At 48.9% G+C, this 18,773-nt stretch overlaps 1 pseudogene; it reads right to left on the reverse strand.

The window, feature by feature from the left end:
* Positions 1 to 571: 571 nt before the first annotated feature.
* On the reverse strand, positions 572 to 5,733 carry LOC132494280 (dipeptidase 2-like; annotated as a pseudogene).
* Positions 5,734 to 18,773: the final 13,040 nt, after the last annotated feature.

Consider the following 18,773-nt stretch of genomic DNA (forward strand, 5'->3'; position numbering starts at 1 on the left):
GTCTAAGTAGCCTGAACCAACTAGAGAGGAAGTCCCTGAGGAACAGGGGAGGAGGTGTGCCCACATCTGGAGTAGTCTAGCCCTTGGAGGTCCATGGCTCATTAAGTAGCCTGAGATTCTGGGCTCTGTCCAAATAGGTACAAAGATCATTTGTGATCTAGGCATGTTCTCTTCTTGGGCATCTGAACCAGAATTCCCTGAAAGATCCCCAGGTGGTACTCAGTGGCTCAGGATGTGGATGGAGGTGAGCTACATAGAGGGAACCGAGTAAGGTCCACCCTCCCGCAGCCAGAGCCACCCACTGTCTTATTCCAGTGCTGAGCCAAGCAACCTGGGTTTCCTCAGGCCACTGCCAACAGGTCTTCCTTGAGTATCTGGTGTCTAAACTGCAGGGTTCTCCACCAAACCCCAGTATCGGGAGCCTGCACCACAGACCCCACCACAGAGATGGACACTCGTGATGATTCCATTTCTAAAACATTTATTTTCAGGAAATGTTTGTGCTCGTATGCAAGGAAACTTTGTGGGGTATCTGTGGCTGCCAAAGTGACATCTGGCAGGATTAACTGGATCACCAGAGCCAAACAATGAGGACTGGGAAGGCGGCAATAACTGTGAGGCCTGGGCCCATGTGGGGGCAAGATTTTGAAAATGACCACTTAGGTGACAACATGAGATTCCCATGAACCGCAGCTCTGGTTAGTTTCTGGTCTGGAGCCAGATCCACTCTCTGATGCAGACGTGGGAGAACGGAGTGGCAAGAGCTGCCCCGCTGCTCATCTGGGAACTCATCCTCCAAGCAACTCTGTCCCTCGTCCTCCTCCCGTACCTGGAGGCGGCAGTCAGCGGGCAGCACCTCTCACAGCACCCCCATGGACACCTGCTCAGACCACCTGCTCAGAGCTACTCTTTTGCCCAACCCAGCACACCTGTTCCACCTGTCTGAAGACCCACCACACGTTTCCTCGAAGCACAGCCCAGAGCTTTTCCTCACTCCAGCCACGCCCCAGCAACTCCTCTATCAGTACCGGGTATATGGACACATCCTCCAGCCAATTTGGGAACCTCTGTGGCCACCAGCCAGCCAGGTCTTGGCCCTCAGACCTGTTCCCTGGTCCTGAGTCAGAACTAAAGCCCTATGTGTCCAGGGTCCACTGAACCCCAGCCCTGGTCAGATATAGAAAATGGAGACTTGGAGAGAGTAAATGATTTACTCCTGCTCTTCATCCTTCAGAGGAAGAACCCAAAAGTGCCTCGACTATTCATCAAAAGTCATTGAGTTGTACTGTTAACATCTATGCCTTTCACTGAAAGCATATTTTGCCTCCATTTATAAAGAGAAGAAAAGCTTTTTAAGAACTGGGTTGAACCCCCTGCATGCCCAGACCCAACTGCAGGCAGAGAAGATGGTCAGCCCAGCCCAGACCTTGCTAAGAGTCTGCTCAGAGGCCGTGGGTCTGGCCTGCTGGCACTGGATGGGCACAGATGCTGGGCAGATGAGCTCTGTATGGTGTTTTAGACAAATATGATGACCTAGAGTAGGGTCAAACAGACAGGAGAGCCCAGGAAGCAGACCCTGGGAGAGGGGAGATACCAGTTGGGCCAGCACACCTGAGGCTATGGTCAAGGCCATGAGGACCACAGTGTGGTGTGCGTGGTGGCTGTGAAAGCCCCACTGCTGCCCAGCAAGCCGGAGACAAGCCACGGGGAAGCACCCACCAGCCAGCCCCGTCATAAACCACCAATCCCGATGAACTTGCATCCAATGACTGCCCTGATGTGGTCAAAGTGATCTGAAGAATGGAAAGTCAGCAGTGTGGGGCTTCCAGGGCAGGGGTGGGGTGATGACTGACCTCTGTTGATTCCCCTTTTTGCAGCCTGTTGGCCAAACAGACCAGTTCCTTCATGGCCTGGCACCGAGAGTACCAACTGGAGGGCCCTGAGGTTTGATCTGAAGTGATCCAAGCTGGCTCTAGAACTGGACTTCAGATTTGGAGTGAACCACAGAGCCCCCTGTTTGGGCCATTTCCCACCCAAGATTCACCCTGCCTCCCAGTCTCCTTGAGAACCTGTGGGGGTTCCTTTCCCCGGGTGTGTAGGACGAGAGAGGAACAAGAGTACAACTGATGAAGACTCCAGAGACCTAAGGAGCTGTCCAGTCCCTTGTCCAGAGGTAGGGGCAGTGTGCTTTAGGAGCCCCTGCAAGGCACAGATGGGCAGCACCCGGGCTCTGTGTCTGACAGCCTCCCTGATACCCATCATTATCGCAGTTTTGATTCCATGGCTCCAGTTCCACATGGCACCAAGGTGCTGTGTACCATCCATTATTGGGTTTTTGGGAGCTGTACCTATTGCCAAGAGGTGGGTCAAACCACTGGGGCTCTTCTGAAGTCCTCCCCAAATTTGGACCCAGCTTCAGCTCCAAATCAGAGTTTTCAGAGAACCCAGGGTGAGGCTCACCTTCCACAGTAGACACGTTGGCTAACGGGTTGCACTGCAGCACCCACATGGACAAGGACACCATCACAATGCCACCATTCTTCTTCTGCAGGGGTGGACCGGTGGACAGTCAGCTTGGCCCCCAGCACAGCCACCTGCCTGTTCACTCTCTCGGCCCCTATTAGGAAGGTGTTCAGCCCTGGCTTTGAGGTCAGAGTCGTCTCCACTCTGGGTTTGTGTGAATGGAGGCCCACAGCCCTGGTCTGCGTGGTGTCTTGGCCTTTGGTTTCCAAGTTTGGAGGAGTATCTTACCACCTAGACACCCACCTGGGGCTCAAGAGTTCAGGGGCTGTGGAATGTGAGTTTTGGGAGCAGAAGATATTTAACCTGGGGTTTGAGGAAATTGAGGGAGAAGAGTCTCAGGTTCAAGGGCTCCTGGTTTGAACCTCTTGCTTTAGGGATTAGGGCCAGGGCAGTCTCTCACGAGAAGCTGCAGGATATCATCAGGAACATTCCGAGTGTTCTTGCACACCCACCAGGCCACTGAGTGGGAGAAGATGACAGCTGCCTGTGACACTTCTAGGGCTCGCCGTGCCACATCATCTGAGACATGGGACAAGTCCACCATCATGGCCAGGCGGTTCATTTCTGCCACCACCTTCTACAGGCACAGGATGGGGAGAGGGCATCAGGGCTGCATTTATCTTGTGTGCATTTATCTGTAGGGAACAGGCGGGGCTGTACATTCATGTGGGGCAGGGTATGGAACCCGGGTACTTACCTTGCCAAGCCGGTGAGCCAACTGACGTTGCTGTAGAAGGGGTGGATACCCTTTGCTGTGCTCTGTGTCCTGCAGGATGGCCAGGAGGCAGTCTGACTGGTGGCCATTACTTGGCTACAAGAGCCTAGAAAGAGGTTCTTTCGAACCGTCTACACCTGCAACTACCTGGTGCAAGAGGAGGGACCCAAACTAGGCTCTGCATGGCAGTGGTAGGGCCCTTCTGGGGACTCAGTCTTGAATATATATTCAGGAAAAATTGCATATGCCCTTTTTGGCCAACTGCATCATTGTCGAAGTTCTGTCTCTTTTCACTTGCTTTAAAGGCAACTCCAATCTACGTCTTGAAAACTGTTTCCTGCAATTCTGCCTTGCTCTCAAATCCTTTTCGTTGCCTTACCTCAATATATTTTTGGAAGATTGTTATCATATATAACCCTGCAGGTTTGTCCATTGCAGTGCCCCTGAGCTCCATTTCTTAAGTCCCTTTTTTGGGCACTGGCCACAAAATCCCAGGATTGCTTCAGGCCCTATTCTTCTTCCGGGGTGCAGGATGAGACTTTGGTTAGTTCCTCTTCCTGCTTAGAAATTAGAGTGACGTGTGCCTGTCCGAACACCTAGGACTTGTCTCTGATTGTTTCTCATCCTTCCACTTCATCCTCTGGACAAATTCCAAACTGTGCAACAGGGTGTTGACGGTGCTGACATCCCCAACCGAGAAGATTGTTAGGAAAGATGCTGGAGGGGTGAACGCGAGCACCAGGAGATGAGGAGATGAGGTGCCTTTTCCAAACTCTTCCCGATCAAATGGTGTACCATCCTCTGGGTGTGACAGACATGTTTTAGCAGTAGGAAGGGTCCCGTGCATGTAAGGAGAACAACAGGGATTTTTCCAAATCAGGGCCTCCCCGAACCCCAAACTGGGAAATTTTTAAGCTACAGTACACGTATGTTCATTAAGGGCCTTAGGCAGTAGTCAGAGTCCGAGCTTTACTTGATTGAAATCTTCAGGGTCAGAAGCGCTCACCATTGGCCTCCCTTAGGTTACATTTTATCTGTCGTTGATACACGATGTAGATATAAATATGTATTCTTATTCAGATTATTTCCCCTTATAGGTTATTACAAAATATTGAATGTTGTTCCCTGTGTTATACAGAAGTTCCTTGTTGATGATCTGTTTTATACATAGCAGTGTGCATGTGTTAATCCCAAACTGTTAATTTATCCCACCTCCCGCGTTTCCCATTTGGTAATAATATGGTATAAGGATTTTACTTCTCAGAAATGGGGGAGCTGAAAGAGAGGTCTCATTTTCAGTGGAAAAGCATTCAAAACAAGATTGAAGCTTCAGCCAAGATTATTAGATGTACATCCTTGGAAAGAAATCACGTCATTTCTCTAATATTGACCTGACAAATAAGACAAACCCCTCTACTGAACTTGCTTATAATAAAGTGATGGAAATATCAAATGGAAGTCTTAGAAACATCTTATTTTACCGGAGCCTTATTCACTGCTCTATGTTAATTACAGTTTGGCTCACACATCTGTTCACTGAAGTTACAATGTTCTCAATTTCTGTTACTGATCCTCCAGAGTGGGCCCCAACAAGTGTCCCCCTGCCCAGTGTCGTTGGAGCCAAAAGAACGAGACTGAGTTTGGTTCAGAGGCAAAGGAACACTTTATATTTTGATCAGAGAATGGAGAGGTGAGAGCGTGCGCTCCCCTGTGGGCTGTGGGCGGGGCTGCTGGGTAGGGATCCTGGGAGCGTCCACGTCAGCAGGAGGGAGGGGACGGAGCTATCAAGGGCCCGGTTGACTGGAGCTCAGGCTCTATGTCGCGGAGTCTGCAGGGGCCCCGTGAGCTGAGGTGTCGGCCCAGCCATTCTGCACTAGGAAATCGAGTCTGAAGTGCCGGGTGTGGGACCTGTGCATGTGGAAACCTAGGAGCAAATGAAATTAGACAAAGCACAAAGGAAAAAAAGGTTAGACTTTATTTTATTGCCCAGATTCTATTTTTATCTCCCAGGAATTTTTAATAGGCTTTGCCGGTGACAAAGCCCTCCTCTGCTTTTTGTCCCGTTCCTCATTCTTGGGGTGCTGAGGGTGCAGACCCCTCTTCTGTAAGTGCTTCGTGCTGAGTTGGCAGTCCTCATACCCGGGGGGGAGGGGCAGAACTTCTCCCCAGCAGCCTCCAGGTGAGGTTGATTGTCCCCAGGCCTCTTGCCTCACTGCTCATCCGCCTGAGCACCAGCATTGGAAGTGTTATAGATTATAATGACCTTTAAGGGTCCAGGAAAGAGATGCGCAGAGACGCTGGGGGGGCCAGTTTTACCCCGCCCCACAGTTGTTCGGCCACCTTAGGCTGACAGTTTCTGCCAGCCAAGATGCTCTGACCAGTAGTCTGTGCTTTCTTCAATTAGGTCACTGAATTAACATACAACAGCACCAGGTATCAGAGCCCTTCCTGCTGAACTCCCAGACAGTCCAGGGCTGGTGGTGATCCAGGACCATGACGGCCACTGAGTCAATGGCCTTTTGAAGTAGCCAGGAGCCCAGCCAGTCTTTCTGGCCACCATCACCGCGATGTCTGTAGGCTTTTCTATGGTGACAGCATTATCTCCAGTTTCCGCGTCAAGCTTATTAGCTCCCCTCTGGGTGCAGTAAGTCCTGCAAGCAGTAGTCTGCTCTTTCGGGGCACACTTTTGTTGTTTTCTGAGCAGAATGTTGTCTGCATATTGAAGGAAGGTTCCCTTCTCCAGAGGTAGATCTTTTAGGTTTTAGTTAAGTTTCCCCAAACATGGTGTGGGAATTTTTGAACCCTTGGGGCAGGACGGCCCCAGCAGCATTGTCTTCGTTGTATGTTGAGTCCTGTCAATCACAAGCCAAAATTTCTTCTGACTCTGGGACTAATGGAACACAGAAGAAGGCATCATCTAAGTCTAATACAGAATACCATATCCTGGTGGATGGTAGAATGACCAGCAGGGTGTAGGAATTAGGAACTACTGGATGTATATTCTTGGTGGCTTCACTGACTGTCCTGACGTTCTTTACCAGGTACCCAGCAGCCCTCGGGGCTCTCGTGGTCGGGCCCCTTCCAGGATATGGAGCTCACCTGGACAGGTACCCAGCAGCTCACGGGGCTCTCGTGGTCAGGCCCCTCCCAGGATATGGAGCTCACCTGGACAGGTACCCAGCAGCCCACGGGGCTCTCGTGGTCAGGCCCCTACACGGGTATGGAGCTCACCTGGGCAGGCACCCAGCAAGCCCGGGCACACAGGAACCGTGCACATAGCCCTCATTGCAGAGCGCCCCCAGCCCACCTGTCGGTTGAGCTGACACAGAGCACCTCAGAGCAGGACTTGAACTAACAAACAGCAGCTCCGATGGGTCTGTGACCCTGGGCATCACTCTGTGCAGCCTCCCTCTGCCTGGTCTTCCAGAGGCTTCCACTGCAGCCGGGGTACCAGGCCTCTGTCTCCACCCGCCACCCCTCCTCTCCCTGACTTCTGGGTTCCTCTCATTAATAGAGGGTTTTATTGAAGTTGTCTCCCACTCATGGGGCAGATAAATTGAATAGAAAACAAGCCAGGGCTGCAGCCCCTTGTCTCTCCTGACTCTCAGGAGCCCACACCTCTTCCTTGTACGTGGCCGGTGCAGCAAGGGCCATTTTCTGCAAATGTGAGCCGCTGAGGGGTGAGGATTGGCTGACCCGGCGGGCCAGCCCTCCCCAGGTGTGCCTGGGTTGAGGTCAATATAAACACCACTCCAGGCAGCAAGAGCCCCTGCAGCTGTGCCTGACGCCATATTTTCTGCCCCGTCAGCAGTGTCGGGGCTGGGCTGGTGGGAGGGAGTGAGGGGCCGTGGCTTTTTGGGTGGCCCGGTGTGAGTGGGGCTCTGCTGGACTTTCTGCAGGAGTTGCCAGGCTGCCACCTGCTAAAGAAGAGGATGTTTCACCCATACCTGCTGCTGGAATTGCTCGCCGGGCAGAGGTGAGGAAGGAAAAAAGCAGTGGGGGCCGGGACAGGAGGGGTATCTCAGGCAGGGAAGTGGAAAGCTTCCAGAAGAGCGTCTGGGGCCAGGACCATCCTGGCTGGCCTGCCGGCACCAAGTCGGCCTGCGTGCTGTCGCTGGTGTGGCTCCACGGCCCTTCCTCTAGGCTTTCAAGTCCTTGCACACATTCAGGTGTTTCACCTGGGAAGGGTGGGAACAGTTCAGCAGCAGCTGGCCTGGGGCTCAGCTCCTGTTTACTCACAGACGCCTCGGCACGGTCCCCCAGCTTTGCAATGAGGACGCTCCTTGCGGGGGGCCTGCTGGCTGCATGGGAGATGATTCCCCACCTGTGACCAACTTCAGACTTGTTTAACACTGGAGCAAGTGCCCTGGTAGGCTTTTCCTCTGTAGAACTGGTGGGTTCTGATTTTTTTTCGTTTTCTTTTTTGGTTCAAGCTAGGGTTTATTCCTATTTTTTGTATTTATAGATATAAGCATGGAAATCATTCATTCATATAAATACAGCTTTGGGAAGGGAAGAACTTCTTTTTCTGTTTTATTTTTTAAATTTTATTTATTATTTTAATTTTTAAATTTTATTTTATTTGTTTTTTTATACAGCAGGTTCTTATTGGTTATCTATTTTATACATATAAGTGTGCACATGTGAATCCCAATCTCCCAATTCATCCCACCACCACCCTCACATGGCGTTCCCCCCTTGGTGTCCATAGGTTTGTTCTCTACCTCTGTGTCGCTATTTCTGCCCTGCAAACTGGTTCATCTGTACCATTTTTCTAGGTTCCACATATATGCATTAATATACAATATTTGTTTTTCTCTTTCTGACTTACTTCACTCTGTATGACAGTCTCTAGATCCATCAATGTCTCTACAAATGACCCAATTTCATTCCTTTGTATGGCTGAGAAATATTCCATTTTATACATGTACCACATCTTTATCCATTCGCCTGTCTGTGGGCATTTAGGTGGCTTCCATTACCTGGCTATTGTAAATAGTGCTGCAAAGAACATTGTGGTGAATTCTTCTGTTTTGATTTATGGTTTTCTCTGGGTATATACCCAGTAGTGGCATTGCTGGATCGTATGGTAATTCTATTCTTAGATTTTTAAGGAACCTCCATACTAGTCTCCATAGTGACTGAATCAATTTACATTCCCACCAATAGTGGAAGAGGGTTCCTTTTCTCCAGACCTCTTCAGCATTTGTTGTTTGTAGATTTTCTGATGATGCCCATTCTAACAGGTGTGAGGTGATACCTCGTAGTTTTGATTTGCATTTCTCTAATTAGTGACGTTGAGCACCTTTTCATGTGCTTCTTGGCCATCTCTATGTCTTCTTGGAAGAAATGTGTATTTAGGTCTTCTGCCCATTTTTGTATTGGGATGTTTGGTTTTTTTTTAAATATTGAGCTGCATGAGCTGTTTATTTATATTGGAGATTAATCCTTTGTCTGTTGATTCATTTGCAGATATTTCTCCTATTCTGAGAGTTGTCTTTTCATCTTGTGTGTAGTTTCCTTTGCTTTGCAAAAGCTTTTACGTTTCATTAGGACCCATTTGTTTATTTTGTTTTTTATTCCGTTACTCTAGGAGGTGCATCAGAAAAGATCTTGTTGTGGTTTATGTCCGAGAATTCTTCCTATGTTTTCCTCTAAGTTTTATACTGTCCGGTCTTACATTAAGGTCTCTAATCCATTTTGAATTTATTTTTGTGTATGGTGTTAGGGAGCGTTCAAATTTCATTCTTTTACACGTAGCTGTCTAGTTTTCCCAGCACCACTGATTGAAGAGACTGTCTTTTATCCACTGTATAGTCTTGCCTCCTTTGTCATAGATTAGTTGACCATAGGTGTGTAGGTTTATCTCTGGGCTTTCTTTTTTTTTTCTTTTACACCTTTATTGGTATGTAATTGCTTTACAATGGTGTGTTAGTTTCTGCTGTATAACAAAGTGAATCAGCTATACATATACAAATATCACACTGTTGTTGTCTTCTGAGAGAAACTCCAGGTCAAGTGATGGTCACACGAGTCGTCATGGGGGCCCGTTGACCCTGGTTGTCTCTCTGGAGGTTGGGGTTGGAGGGCCTCCTCACTCGAGGTCAGTGTGTCCACGGAGCGATCCCTGCGACTTCAGGGCATGGTGGGTGGTTAGGATCACCACGTGGGGTCCTTTTCCCTTAGGAGGGAGCTGGCCTTGTGGGCTGCTGATTTCCAGGTTTTTAGATACCCCCAGTATCCTGGCCGGATGGGGCGGCGGGCCAAGCCCTTGGTGACTGTAGCTTCTCCTACCTGGATGGCATACTTGAGTTGTTACAGTTCAAGTGGTCCCAGTGTTTGCACTAATGCTCCAAGGGCAATTCACTTTCGACCGAGAATGTAAAGGTCAAAGGGTTTCGCTAAATTAGGGAGTTCCAGGGCAAGGGTCTGAAGCGACTGCTCTTTCCATTCTTGAAAGGCTGCTTCTGGATTCTATTCAAAAGGATCATCATCTATTCGTGTCAGTGTTTCTTATAGAGGCCCAGCTATTAGACTGTAGTTAGGGATCCAGATGCAGCAAACCCCGGCCTCCCCAGGAACCCCTAAGCTGTCTTCTAGTTTTAGAAGGGGTAAGGCTGCAAATGGCTTCTTCCCTTTCCTGGGATGGGCTTTTCCGACCTTCTGTGAGAATGCAGTCCAGGCAGGTTACCTTAGTCTGTGATATTGGAGCCTTTTTCTTGGGCACCTTCTATCCTTTCTTGGCTAGGTAGTTCAGAGGCCTCCTTAGTAGGGCTGGCGAGCAGAATGTGGTCTGCATATTGAAGGAAGGTTCCTTTCTCCAGAGGTAGATCTTTTAGGTTTTAGTTAAGTTTCCCCATAGACGGTGTGGGAATTTTTGAACCCTTGGGGCAGGACGGCCCCAGCAGTATTGTCTTCGTTGTATGTTGAGTCCTGCCAATCACAAGCCAAAATTTCTTGTGACTTTGGGACTAATGGAATACAGAAGAAGGCATCATCTAAGTCTAATACAGAATACCATGTCCTGGTGGGTGGTAGAATGACCAGCAGGTTGTGGGAATTAGGATCTACTGGATGTATATTCTTGGTGGCTTCACTGACTGTCCTGACGTTCTTTACCATGTACCCAGTAGCCCTCGGGGCTCTCGTGGTCGGGCCCCTTCCAGGATATGGAGCTCACCTGGGCAGTTACCCAGCAGCTCACGGGGCTCTCGTGGTCAGGCCCCTCCCAGGATATGGAGCTCACCTGGACAGGTACCCAGCAGCCCACGGGGCTCTCGTGGTCAGGCCCCTACACGGGTATGGAGCTCACCTGGGCAGGCACCCAGCAAGCCCGGGCACACAGGAACCGTGCACATAGCCCTCATTGCAGAGCGCCCCCAGCCCACCTGTCGGTTGAGCTGACACAGAGCACCTCAGAGCAGGACTTGAACTAACAAACAGCAGCTCCGACGGGTCTGTGACCCTGGGCATCACTCTGTGCAGCCTCCCTCTGCCTGGTCTTCCAGAGGCTTCCACTGCAGCCGGGGTACCAGGCCTCTGTCTCCACCCGCCACCCCTCCTCTCCCTGACTTCTGGGTTCCTCTCATTAATAGAGGGTTTTATTGAAGTTGTCTCCCACTCATGGGGCAGATAAATTGAATAGAAAACAAGCCAGGGCTGCAGCCCCTTGTCTCTCCTGACTCTCAGGAGCCCACACCTCTTCCTTGTACGTGGCCGGTGCAGCAAGGGCCATTTTCTGCAAATGTGAGCCGCTGAGGGGTGAGGATTGGCTGACCCGGCGGGCCAGCCCTCCCCAGGTGTGCCTGGGTTGAGGTCAATATAAACACCACTCCAGGCAGCAAGAGCCCCTGCAGCTGTGCCTGACGCCATATTTTCTGCCCCGTCAGCAGTGTCGGGGCTGGGCTGGTGGGAGGGAGTGAGGGGCCGTGGCTTTTTGGGTGGCCCGGTGTGAGTGGGGCTCTGCTGGACTTTCTGCAGGAGTTGCCAGGCTGCCACCTGCTAAAGAAGAGGATGTGTCACCCATACCTGCTGCTGGAATTGCTCGCCGGGCAGAGGTGAGGAAGGAAAAAAGCAGTGGGGGCCGGGACAGGAGGGGTATCTCAGGCAGGGAAGTGGAAAGCTTCCAGAAGAGCGTCTGGGGCCAGGACCATCCTGGCTGGCCTGCCGGCACCAAGTCGGCCTGCGTGCTGTCGCTGGTGTGGCTCCACGGCCCTTCCTCTAGGCTTTCAAGTCCTTGCACACATTCAGGTGTTTCACCTGGGAAGGGTGGGAACAGTTCAGCAGCAGCTGGCCTGGGGCTCAGCTCCTGTTTACTCAGACGCCTCGGCACGGTCCCCCAGCTTTGCAATGAGGACACTCCTTGCGGGGGGCCTGCTGGCTGCATGGGAGATGATTCCCCACCTGTGACCAACTTCAGACTTGTTTAACACTGGAGCAAGTGCCCTGGTAGAGTTTTCCTCTGTAGAACTGGTGGGTTCTGATTTTTTTTCGTTTTCTTTTTTGGTTCAAGCTAGGGTTTATTCCTATTTTTTGTATTTATAGATATAAGCATGGAAATCATTCATTCATATAAATACAGCTTTGGGAAGGGAAGAACTTCTTTTTCTGTTTTATTTTTTAAATTTTATTTATTATTTTAATTTTTAAATTTTATTTTATTTGTTTTTTTATACAGCAGGTTCTTATTGGTTATCTATTTTATACATATAAGTGTGCACATGTGAATCCCAATCTCCCAATTCATCCCACCACCACCCTCACATGGCGTTCCCCCCTTGGTGTCCATAGGTTTGTTCTCTACCTCTGTGTCGCTATTTCTGCCCTGCAAACTGGTTCATCTGTACCATTTTTCTAGGTTCCACATATATGCATTAATATACAATATTTGTTTTTCTCTTTCTGACTTACTTCACTCTGTATGACAGTCTCTAGATCCATCAATGTCTCTACAAATGACCCAATTTCATTCCTTTGTATGGCTGAGAAATATTCCATTTTATACATGTACCACATCTTTATCCATTCGCCTGTCTGTGGGCATTTAGGTGGCTTCCATTACCTGGCTATTGTAAATAGTGCTGCAATGAACATTGTGGTGAATGCTTCTGTTTTGATTTATGGTTTTCTCTGGGTATATACCCAGTAGTGGCATTGCTGGATCGTATGGTAATTCTATTCTTAGATTTTTAAGGAACCTCCATACTAGTCTCCATAGTGACTGAATCAATTTACATTCCCACCAATAGTGGAAGAGGGTTCCTTTTCTCCAGCCCTCTTCAGCATTTGTTGTTTGTAGATTTTCTGATGATGCCCATTCTAACAGGTGTGAGGTGATACCTCGTAGTTTTGATTTGCATTTCTCTAATTAGTGACGTTGAGCACCTTTTCATGTGCTTCTTGGCCATCTCTATGTCTTCTTGGAAGAAATGTGTATTTAGGTCTTCTGCCCATTTTTGTATTGGGTTGTTTGGTTTTTTTTTTAAATATTGAGTTGCATGAGCTGTTTATTTATATTGGAGATTAATCCTTTGTCTGTTGATTCATTTGCAGATATTTCTCCTATTCTGAGAGTTGTCTTTTCATCTTGTGTGTAGTTTCCTTTGCTTTGCAAAAGCTTTTACGTTTCATTAGGACCCATTTGTTTATTTTGTTTTTTATTCCGTTACTCTAGGAGGTGCATCAGAAAAGATCTTGTTGTGGTTTATGTCCGAGAATTCTTCCTATGTTTTCCTCTAAGTTTTATACTGTCTGGTCTTACATTAAGGTCTCTAATCCATTTTGAATTTATTTTTGTGTATGGTGTTAGGGAGCGTTCAAATTTCATTCTTTTACACGTAGCTGTCTAGTTTTCCCAGCACCACTGATTGAAGAGACTGTCTTTTATCCACTGTATAGTCTTGCCTCCTTTGTCATAGATTAGTTGACCATAGGTGTGTAGGTTTATCTCTGGGCTTTCTTTTTTTTTTTCTTTTACACCTTTATTGGTATGTAATTGCTTTACAATGGTGTGTTAGTTTCTGCTGTATAACAAAGTGAATCAGCTATACATATACAAATATCACACTGTTGTTGTCTTCTGAGAGAAACTCCAGGTCAAGTGATGGTCACACGAGTCGTCATGGGGGCCCGTTGACCCTGGTTGTCTCTCTGGAGGTTGGGGTTGGAGGGCCTCCTCACTCGAGGTCAGTGTGTCCACGGAGCGATCCCTGCGACTTCAGGGCATGGTGGGTGGTTAGGATCACCACGTGGGGTCCTTTTCCCTTAGGAGGGAGCTGGCCTTGTGGGCTGCTGATTTCCAGGTTTTTAGATACCCCCAGTATCCTGGCCAGATGGGGCGGCGGGCCAAGCCCTTGGTGACTGTAGCTTCTCCTACCTGGATGGCATACTTGAGTTGTTACAGTTCAAGTGGTCCCAGTGTTTGCACTAATGCTCCAAGGGCGATTCACTTTCGACCGAGAATGTAAAGGTCAAAGGGTTTCGCTAAATTAGGGAGTTGCAGGGCAAGGGTCTGAAGCGACTGCTCTTTCCATTCTTGAAAGGCTGCTTCTGGATTCTATTCAAAAGGATCATCATCTATTCGTGTCAGTGTTTCTTATAGAGGCCCAGCTATTAGACTGTAGTTAGGGATCCAGATGCAGCAAACCCCGGCCTCCCCAGGAACCCCTAAGCTGTCTTCTAGTTTTAGAAGGGGTAAGGCTGCAAATGGCTTCTTCCCTTTCCTGGGATGGGCTTTTCTGACCTTCTGTGAGAATGCAGTCCAGGCAGGTTACCTTAGTCTGTGATATTGGAGCCTTTTTCTTGGGCACCTTCTATCCTTTCTTGGCTAGGTAGTTCAGAGGCCTCCTTAGTAGGGCTGGCGAGCAGAATGTGGTCTGCATATTGAAGGAAGGTTCCCTTCTCCAGAGGTAGATCTTTTAGGTTTTAGTTAAGTTTCCCCATAGACGGTGTGGGAATTTTTGAACCCTTGGGGCAGGACGGCCCCAGCAGTATTGTCTTCGTTGTATGTTGAGTCCTGCCAATCACAAGCCAAAATTTCTTGTGACTTTGGGACTAATGGAATACAGAAGAAGGCATCATCTAAGTCTAATACAGAATACCATGTCCTGGTGGGTGGTAGAATGACCAGCAGGGTGTGGGAATTAGGATCTACTGGATGTATGTTCTTGGTGGCTTCACTGACTGTCCTGACGTTCTTTACCAGGTACCCAGTAGCCCTCGGGGCTCTCGTGGTCGGGCCCCTTCCAGGATATGGAGCTCACCTGGGCAGTTACCCAGCAGCTCACGGGGCTCTCGTGGTCAGGCCCCTCCCAGGATATGGAGCTCACCTGGACAGGTACCCAGCAGCCCACGGGGCTCTCGTGGTCAGGCCCCTACACGGGTATGGAGCTCACCTGGGCAGGCACCCAGCAAGCCCGGGCACACAGGAACCGTGCACATAGCCCTCATTGCAGAGCGCCCCCAGCCCACCTGTCGGTTGAGCTGACACAGAGCACCTCAGAGCAGGACTTGAACTAACAAACAGCAGCTCTGACGGGTCTGTGACCCTGGGCATCACTCTGTGCAGCCTCCCTCTGCCTGGTCTTCCAGAGGCTTCCACTGCAGCCGGGGTACCAGGCCTCTGTCTCCACCCGCCACCCCTCCTCTCCCTGACTTCTGGGTTCCTCTCATTAATAGAGGGTTTTATTGAAGTTGTCTCCCACTCATGGGGCAGATAAATTGAATAGAAAACAAGCCAGGGCTGCAGCCCCTTGTCTCTCCTGACTCTCAGGAGCCCACACCTCTTCCTTGTACGTGGCCGGTGCAGCAAGGGCCATTTTCTGCAAATGTGAGCCGCTGAGGGGTGAGGATTGGCTGACCCGGCGGGCCAGCCCTCCCCAGGTGTGCCTGGGTTGAGGTCAATATAAACACCACTCCAGGCAGCAAGAGCCCCTGCAGCTGTGCCTGACGCCATATTTTCTGCCCCGTCAGCAGTGTCGGGGCTGGGCTGGTGGGAGGGAGTGAGGGGCCGTGGCTTTTTGGGTGGCCCGGTGTGAGTGGGGCTCTGCTGGACTTTCTGCAGGAGTTGCCAGGCTGCCACCTGCTAAAGAAGAGGATGTGTCACCCATACCTGCTGCTGGAATTGCTCGCCGGGCAGAGGTGAGGAAGGAAAAAAGCAGTGGGGGCCGGGACAGGAGGGGTATCTCAGGCAGGGAAGTGGAAAGCTTCCAGAAGAGCGTCTGGGGCCAGGACCATCCTGGCTGGCCTGCCGGCACCAAGTCGGCCTGCGTGCTGTCGCTGGTGTGGCTCCACGGCCCTTCCTCTAGGCTTTCAAGTCCTTGCACACATTCAGGTGTTTCACCTGGGAAGGGTGGGAACAGTTCAGCAGCAGCTGGCCTGGGGCTCAGCTCCTGTTTACTCACAGACGCCTCGGCACGGTCCCCCAGCTTTGCAATGAGGACGCTCCTTGCGGGGGGCCTGCTGGCTGCATGGGAGATGATTCCCCACCTGTGACCAACTTCAGACTTGTTTAACACTGGAGCAAGTGCCCTGGTAGGCTTTTCCTCTGTAGAACTGGTGGGTTCTGATTTTTTTTCGTTTTCTTTTTTGGTTCAAGCTAGGGTTTATTCCTATTTTTTGTATTTATAGATATAAGCATGGAAATCATTCATTCATATAAATACAGCTTTGGGAAGGGAAGAACTTCTTTTTCTGTTTTATTTTTTAAATTTTATTTATTATTTTAATTTTTAAATTTTATTTTATTTGTTTTTTTATACAGCAGGTTCTTATTGGTTATCTATTTTATACATATAAGTGTGCACATGTGAATCCCAATCTCCCAATTCATCCCACCACCACCCTCACATGGCGTTCCCCCCTTGGTGTCCATAGGTTTGTTCTCTACCTCTGTGTCGCTATTTCTGCCCTGCAAACTGGTTCATCTGTACCATTTTTCTAGGTTCCACATATATGCATTAATATACAATATTTGTTTTTCTCTTTCTGACTTACTTCACTCTGTATGACAGTCTCTAGATCCATCAATGTCTCTACAAATGACCCAATTTCATTCCTTTGTATGGCTGAGAAATATTCCATTTTATACATGTACCACATCTTTATCCATTCGCCTGTCTGTGGGCATTTAGGTGGCTTCCATTACCTGGCTATTGTAAATAGTGCTGCAAAGAACATTGTGGTGAATGCTTCTGTTTTGATTTATGGTTTTCTCTGGGTATATACCCAGTAGTGGCATTGCTGGATCGTATGGTAATTCTATTCTTAGATTTTTAAGGAACCTCCATACTAGTCTCCATAGTGACTGAATCAATTTACATTCCCACCAATAGTGGAAGAGGGTTCCTTTTCTCCAGACCTCTTCAGCATTTGTTGTTTGTAGATTTTCTGATGATGCCCATTCTAACAGGTGTGAGGTGATACCTCGTAGTTTTGATTTGCATTTCTCTAATTAGTGACGTTGAGCACCTTTTCATGTGCTTCTTGGCCATCTCTATGTCTTCTTGGAAGAAATGTGTATTTAGGTCTTCTGCCCATTTTTGTATTGGGTTGTTTGGTTTTTTTTTAAATATTGAGCTGCATGAGCTGTTTATTTATATTGGAGATTAATCCTTTGTCTGTTGATTCATTTGCAGATATTTCTCCTATTCTGAGAGTTGTCTTTTCATCTTGTGTGTAGTTTCCTTTGCTTTGCAAAAGCTTTTACGTTTCATTAGGACCCATTTGTTTATTTTGTTTTTTATTCCGTTACTCTAGGAGGTGCATCAGAAAAGATCTTGTTGTGGTTTATGTCCGAGAATTCTTCCTATGTTTTCCTCTAAGTTTTATACTGTCCGGTCTTACATTAAGGTCTCTAATCCATTTTGAATTTATTTTTGTGTATGGTGTTAGGGAGCGTTCAAATTTCATTCTTTTACACGTAGCTGTCTAGTTTTCCCAGCACCACTGATTGAAGAGACTGTCTTTTATCCACTGTATAGTCTTGCCTCCTTTGTCATAGATTAGTTGACCATAGGTGTGTAGGTTTATCTCTGGGCTTTCTTTTTTTTTTTTCTTTTACACCTTTATTGGTATGTAATTGCTTTACAATGGTGTGTTAGTTTCTGCTGTATAACAAAGTGAATCAGCTATACATATACAAATATCACACTGTTGTTGTCTTCTGAGAGAAACTCCAGGTCAAGTGATGGTCACACGAGTCGTCATGGGGGCCCGTTGACCCTGGTTGTCTCTCTGGAGGTTGGGGTTGGAGGGCCTCCTCACTCGAGGTCAGTGTGTCCACGGAGCGATCCCTGCGACTTCAGGGCATGGTGGGTGGTTAGGATCACCACGTGGGGTCCTTTTCCCTTAGGAGGGAGATGGCCTTGTGGGCTGCTGATTTCCAGGTTTTTAGATACCCCCAGTATCCTGGCCAGATGGGGCGGCGGGCCAAGCCCTTGGTGACTGTAGCTTCTCCTACCTGGATGGCATACTTGAGTTGTTACAGTTCAAGTGGTCCCAGTGTTTGCACTAATGCTCCAAGGGCGATTCACTTTCGACCGAGAATGTAAAGGTCAAAGGGTTTCGCTAAATTAGGGAGTTCCAGGGCAAGGGTCTGAAGCGACTGCTCTTTCCATTCTTGAAAGGCTGCTTCTGGATTCTATTCAAAAGGATCATCATCTATTCGTGTCAGTGTTTCTTATAGAGGCCCAGCTATTAGACTGTAGTTAGGGATCCAGATGCAGCAAACCCCGGCCTCCCCAGGAACCCCTAAGCTGTCTTCTAGTTTTAGAAGGGGTAAGGCTGCAAATGGCTTCTTCCCTTTCCTGGGATGGGCTTTTCCGACCTTCTGTGAGAATGCAGTCCAGGCAGGTTACCTTAGTCTGTGATATTGGAGCCTTTTTCTTGGGCACCTTCTATCCTTTCTTGGCTAGGTAGTTCAGAGGCCTCCTTAGTAGGGCTGGCGAGCAGAATGTGGTCTGCATATTGAAGGAAGGTTCCCTTCTCCAGAGGTAGATCTTTTAGGTTTTAGTTAAGTTTCCCCATAGACGGTGTGGGAATTTTTGAACCCTTGGGGCAGGACGGCCCCAGCAGTATTGTCTTCGTTGTATGTTGAGTCCTGCCAATCACAAGCCAAAATTTCTTGTGACTTTGGGACTAATGGAATACAGAAGAAGGCATCATCTAAGTCTAATACAGAATACCATGTCCTGGTGGGTGGTAGAATGACCAGCAGGGTGTGGGAATTAGGATCTACTGGATGTATATTCTTGGTGGCTTCACTGACTGTCCTGACGTTCTTTACCATGTACCCAGTAGCCCTCGGGGCTCTCGTGGTCGGGCCCCTTCCAGGATATGGAGCTCACCTGGGCAGTTACCCAGCAGCTCACGGGGCTCTCGTGGTCAGGCCCCTCCCAGGATATGGAGCTCACCTGGACAGGTACCCAGCAGCCCACGGGGCTCTCGTGGTCAGGCCCCTACACGGGTATGGAGCTCACCTGGGCAGGCACCCAGCAAGCCCGGGCACACAGGAACCGTGCACATAGCCCTCATTGCA

Source organism: Mesoplodon densirostris, chromosome 7 (genome assembly GCF_025265405.1).
Source record: "Mesoplodon densirostris isolate mMesDen1 chromosome 7, mMesDen1 primary haplotype, whole genome shotgun sequence".
NCBI lineage: Eukaryota > Metazoa > Chordata > Mammalia > Artiodactyla > Ziphiidae > Mesoplodon > Mesoplodon densirostris.